The sequence below is a fragment of the Adiantum capillus-veneris genome, chromosome 3 (assembly GCF_014529385.1).
Source record: "Adiantum capillus-veneris isolate H3 chromosome 3, ASM1452938v2, whole genome shotgun sequence".
In the NCBI taxonomy this organism is placed as follows: Eukaryota; Viridiplantae; Streptophyta; class Polypodiopsida; order Polypodiales; family Pteridaceae; genus Adiantum; species Adiantum capillus-veneris.
In genome coordinates this window covers 55022554-55028870 of record NC_140933.1, presented here as the reverse complement: position 1 = coordinate 55028870, position 6317 = coordinate 55022554, and the positions used below count along the sequence as shown (strand labels likewise).

The window sequence follows — 6317 nt, the reverse complement described above, 5'->3', positions numbered from 1 at the left end:
CAACTCAGCCTACAAAATTCTCGCCAAGGCTTTGAGTTTGAAGATTCATCCACTTCTGGAGAGCATCATACATGGGACACAGATAGGCTTTTGTCAAGGAGTGTAGTATTTTTACAAAATCTTCACTTTTGAGGAGGCATCTGCCTTCATGCACCTTTGTGGTGAGGATTTGGTGATACTTCTTCTCGATTTTGAGAAGGCCTACAATAGAGTTGACTGAAACTTTTTGGAGGGCACTTCATGCACGATGGGATTCTCAGATGCATGGATCGAAGGTGTGTTAGCTCTTTAAAGACAAGCACACAGTTAGGTACTTTTTATAGGTGTTAGAGGAGATTGTTTAATGCTCACATGTTTGGTTAGATAGGACTGACTTCTTGCCCCCTTCCTCTTTATGTTATATGCTGATACAATGAGCAGGTTCCTGGTTTCACAACAGGTTGGTTTTCGTGGCCTAGTGCTCCCTATTTGGGTAGAAGAGCTACTTGATGCTAAGTTTGCAGACGACTCAATGTTGTGCTTGGAGGGTAGGAGGTCAACCTTCACAAGTGTGAGCAGTCTCTTGAGACCTTTCGTTGTGCATCAGACGCATGGATCAACTAGAGAAAGACAGTGGCTTTCTCGATTGATAGTGCTCCTATGTCTGATTGGCTGTCAGGTGAGGGCTTTAGATGGATTCCCCAAAGGACTAGAGTTTGATACTTGGGCTATTAGGTTGTCTCATAAGAATAAGATTGCTCCCTCCTCCTATCCATCAGGATGAAGTTGTTACATTGAAGCTCCACAAAACTTTCCTTGGTAGAAAGAGCTGTAGTGGCCAACCAGTTGTTGTTAGCTACTATGTGGTAGATCACTTCTTGTTGGATCTTTTTGAGTTCCTGCGTCATCCAAGTAGAGAGTTTGATCAGGAAATTCCTTTGCTCAAAGCGTGACACTCAGATAGCCCGGGCCAAAGTGGTCTTGCACGTCATCACTCTTCCTTTTTCTAAGGGAGTGTTGGGGATCATAGACCCAGCACCTCATTGGCAAGAGGAGGGTCTCTTAGGCTGAGTTATTGTTAGCTTTTTGGGAGAGGTTGTGTCATAATAATAATCAAATCTTAATTCTCCTAGATGATTTTCTGATGTTAAACTGATCATTTAATATGGGTAAGTGCCAGGGGTGAAAAAGCTAGAATATTGGTTAAGCTAGCAGACGGGCCACAGTAGGGATCCAAAGGAGGGAAAATAGGGATCCAAAGGGGGGGGCCTCTGCAAAAGACTCTATGTGAAATAATGAGCTCAAAAGACCCTAAGGTTCAGCCCATTAAGACTTCCAAAATGCTAAGGTTCCAAAATTCAAAGGTTGTGTCCAAAGGTCAAACATTACGGGAATTGGATGCTTTGAGTGTGTCCCAAAAAGTCTTTGTCAAGCCCTACATACAAGGGGGCCAGCCCAAGAAGTAGGGGATGAGAGAGAAACACGCACACACACACAAGCTTCATTTGTCCACAAGGGGAAAGAGGGAGACATGTCAGCTCCCTAGGCCAGATGCCCACAAGGTGTACTCAAATCCTATTGGATGGCCTTGAAGGTGGACCAATGAGAATTAGGCTAGAGTAAATATAGTTTAATTAATTTAAAAGCACTTAATAAAAAGAACCAATAACAATTAAGCTCTCTAGAAGACTATTGGACAGTCTCCCAAGGGGACCAATGAGCATTCAAAAGGCCAATGGCTTTCCTGATTCCTATTGGCCAGGAGGAAAAGGGGTCCAATGAGAGTTTAGTTGCATTTATTAATTACCTATAGCTCTCACAAAAGGGGAAAGGGGGACACATGTCAGAAGTCTATCACTTATGCTGCTTAATTTCCATTGGATGAGACTGGGGAGGTCCAATAGGGATGTAGCATGAGTAATTAGCAAGGGAGGTCGACCAAGAGAGAGAGGAGGCTGATTTTTGCAAGGCATTATAACACACACACACTCACACAATCTCATGTGTGAAGAAAATAATACTCTCTCTCCTTCTCAAGCTTTAATGGAAAGCTTACCACCTACTTCAAGCTTGTACGAAGGGAGTCCTACACCAACAACTCTTGGCTTTGTGATGAAAATCCAACCAAGATCCAAGCTTCAATGCATGCTCATCTCCTCTACCATGCTAATTACTAAGCTAAGCTATGCTAATATGAGTGATTATGTGAGGATATGTACATCTTTCTAGTAAGAATACTCCTTCTTCCTCTCAATCTACTCTCATACCCCGCTAGCTCTCACCATCTTCGAAGGTGTGTGAGGTCTTGGGTCTAAGACCGTGAGGGGATTGATGTTGTGTTTGATAAGTGTTTTGCTTAGTGCATGAAGTTTACATCTTCATTTCACTAGCTAGTATTGAAGGAACACAAGAAATTGTATTGTAAAATGTCTCTCTTGATGGGAGAAACCAAAATACAAAACCTTTTGGAGGGGGGACCGGCTCCATAAAAATCCGGTCCTCAACTGTTGTCAATTGCTTTATTTCTCTCTCTTTTGAAGTGTTGTTCATGCTATCTAACTAGGTGTTATGCTTCTTGTTTCTCTCTCCACCCAAGCACTCTTGTTATTCTCATTAGGTATCTATTCTAATGAAATGCTCGCTATGTTCATACTATTTTCCGCTACACACAAGTTACTAGACCATTAAATGTTACATTGGTATCAAAGCACAAGGTTTCTCTTTTCTTTCTCAAGAAGGGAGGTCCTCAAGATAGCTTTAAATGGTTGGTACTATTAATTGCATGTGAGTAAGTAGAATATGGATTTTTCAGCCTCACAGTGTGCCTGCCTTTCTGCAGTTAACGGGGCATCAGCGTCGAGAGCTATGGTCTTAATAGTGGAGTCCTACGGAGCTTGCGTACGGCTTAACCACTATTGAGCTATTAGAAGCTTGACAGGAGCCGGTGTTGTTTTGGTGTTGAACGACCCTCTCTTCTATTCCTTGCAATTAATGGTATTCAAGCCAGGGGTAGAGTAGCTTGAGTGCTTTTTCTAAAGGGGTAAAGAGGAGTAGCAACTAGGGCTTGAAGTGCCAAAGCACACCTAAAAAGTTTACACCTAAAAGTTGTTAGAATGGTAAAGAGAGTTAAATTAATGTTGATAAGTTTGATTTTGCTAATGAGCAAGCTACTAATGATGCCCGATGCTTGTTAACTATCTTGTTTCTAGGCTTCAACAAGCCACGGGCAATCCATCCCTCCAAAGTGAAGTGCAACGGCATCTTCGTTCTCATGGGATTCTCCAAGCTCCCCACCATAGCAAGAGAGCACCTAGGAAGCCTCCTTGTGAGACTTCCAAAAGAGGCTCATAAGAAGAGGATCCATATGAAGGGCTCATAAAATCGCTCCTTGATGACGCATCTCCTTCTCAAAGGAGAATTCAAGAGCCTCCACCAAAGGAACGAGAAATACGTGAGTCTCCAGCCACCTCGGCAGTGATGGCTGCACGAAGACGGCAGGCTAAACGCTCTCCATCACCTCCAAAACGGAGAAGACCATCACATACTTCTCCACACCATACTTCAAAGAGGGATGACAAAAAGCAAGAGAAGAAAAAGGCAAGAAAGAGGACACCCTCTTCTCCATCTTCTTCATCTTCCTCTTATGAGAGTGATGGTGAATACAATGAAGATCAAGGCAAGAAAAAGGTGAGAAAGAGGTCACCCTCTTCTCCATATTCCTCAAGTTCTTTATCTTCTGAAGAAAGTGATGTTGCAACCTTTGAACCATAAAAAAGAAGAGGCCATAGGAAATCCTAAGCCACGTGGAAAAGGTCATCCAAGCTCAAGAAGTTCAAAGAGGGGGAAGAGCATCTCTTTCCTTACCTACGATGGCACTTTTGGTGCTATGAACAAAATCTTGGCCTTTATCCAACAATTTGATGCGGCGTTTGGAGATGAGGGCCGCACGGAGTCCTCTAAGCTATGCCATGTACCTATGCACTTTCAAAAGTCTGCCACACAATGGTGGTCATACCTATGGGCCAACGGTGAAGCTCCACAAACATGGAAAGCTTTAAGAGCTTCCATTATGAAGCAGCTTTTGGCCATCGATGCCAAAGACAAAGTACTTACTGAATGGAGAAGCTTGAAGCTCTCTCCCTATGAATCCATTCACAAATATGTAGACAAGTTTTGGAACTTACAACTGAAAGCCATTGTCTTCAAGAAATTGGATTTTGGAGAGCAAAAGCAGCAATTTTGTGCGGGCTTAATCGAAGAAATGGCGGAGTATGTCAACTCCCAAAGGCCACGTACCATGTCAATGGTAATACATCATACTATGGTGGCCTATCGAATCAGTTTCCAAATGGGGGCTAAAAGAAATTCCAAGCCCACGAAAAACAAGGGTTCCAATGAGCCTAAGGGGAAGGACAGTGTCCAAAAGTCTCCTAAGGGCAACCCCAACAAAGCTAAAGAGAAGGGAGTTTTAAAAGGCAAAAATAAACTCTCTCCTAAAGAGCTTGAGCATTATCGCAAGGATAACCGATGTTTCAAGTGTGGTGAGCAAGGGCATGCATACCATTGTATGAGCCCGGACCGCACATGACCGCATTAATCACATTCGGAGTGTCCGGCATGTCTTCGTGTACCTTCGTGTGGGAATGCACTCTTAGAAGGAGGGGATCTCAAGAGGCATAATCAGGAAGGGCTACGAGGATATGAAAGGGTGCTCATTATTTCTACATAAGGAAGGGTTTCCTTTGTACGCTGTATCGGGCTTCTCATAATCTAAGGGTATGGAATCTGATGTATTCTTATTCTCTCTCTCATTCTCTCTCTCTCAAATGCTGTACGGTGCTCCTCTCTCTTGCATTTCTGTGAGCACAATCTCGTAATAGGCAGCCATGCCTATTACACTTGGCGACCACGGGATTCTTTCTCGCAACCTACTATGAGGGCGATGAAGTCGGTGAGCGCTGTGACTGGGAAAAATGGTGACCGAGATCTGATGTGGAGGCAAAGGCGGTTGTCAATACAATTTTCGTCAACACAATTTTGCGGACTCCCCTTTGATGATGAAGGAAGTGCGAGAGAGAGTGCGCAAGAGAGAGTGCATCTCCATCCACATCGGCCAGGCCGGCATTAAGATGGGCAATGCCTATTGGGAGTTATACCGCCTGAAGCATGGAACTCTGCCCGATGGGCAAATGCCAGTGACAAGACAGTGGGAAGAGGAGACGATGCTTTGAGCACCTTCTTTAGCGAGGCAGGCACCGGGAAGCTGCACGTGCCACGTGCCATCTTTCTGGACTTGGAGCCCACCGTCATCGACGACGTGAGGACAGGCGCTTACCGCCACCTTTTCCATCCTGAGAAGCTCATCAGCGGCAAGGAGGACGCTGCCAGCAACTTTGCTCTGGGCCACTATACCATTGGAAAGGAAATCATGAACCTTTGCCTGGACCGCATCCGCAAGCTTCCTGAAAACTGCACCGGGTTGTCGGGATTCCTGGCCTTCAACGCAGTAGGCTGCGGAAACAGCTCTAGCCTTGGCTCTCTCCTACTGCTAGAGTGCCTGTCTCGGTGGACTAAGGTAAGAAATCCAAGCTTGGCTTCACCGTCTACCTTTCCCCACAGGTCTCCAATGTTGTGGTGGAGCTCTCCAACAGCGTCTAATTGTCCACCCACTCCCGGCTCGAGCACATTGACGTGGTAGTCATGCTCGACAACGAGTCCGTCTATGACATTTGCACGCGCAGTCAAAGTGCAGTGTCTGGAAGAAATCCGGTGCCAAATGGAGAGGTCAATTTTGCAATGTTTTACACGATTTTGGACCTTGGTTCAAATGCGCCTTGTGGGGCTTCTTGCCATGCAGACTGCAGTGCCGCAAGCCAGTGTACGCAAGTTTCAGAAACTCAAGAAACGTCATCATAGAAAGTTAGCAGCCAAATGCGGGGTCTGATCTGGTGTTCAACACTCAAATGAGCTGCGTTGTGCGGTGTTCCAAGGTCAGATCTTTTTTGCATCCAGATTGCAAAAATACTCCAAGTGCAAGCAACAATGAAGCGGCGGGAAAATTGTTGTGCTTGCTCTTCATTGTGCAAGAAGTTTAATTGTACCAAGATTGGTAATGTCCAAGAGATGAAGGTTGATGCGGTGATGGGGGCTTTTCACAAGACAAGCTCCCATACCCCTCTTCTCTCGTCCCCACCCCATGAAAACCCCCTCTTAGGGAGGGAGTGATAAAAGGCATTGGAAAAAGTAAGAAAAAAATAAAGTATGATTATGTAAATATATAAGAAAGGTAAAATAGGCCACCTCATGCCTCTGGGGTAGCCCATCCCCACCTTGCCTCC

At 44.9% G+C, this 6317-nt stretch overlaps 1 pseudogene; it reads left to right on the top strand.

Annotated features, from left to right (window-relative positions):
- The first annotated feature begins 5036 nt into the window (after nt 1-5036).
- Nucleotides 5037-5895, top strand: LOC147460940 (tubulin alpha-2 chain pseudogene; annotated as a pseudogene).
- Nucleotides 5896-6317: the final 422 nt, after the last annotated feature.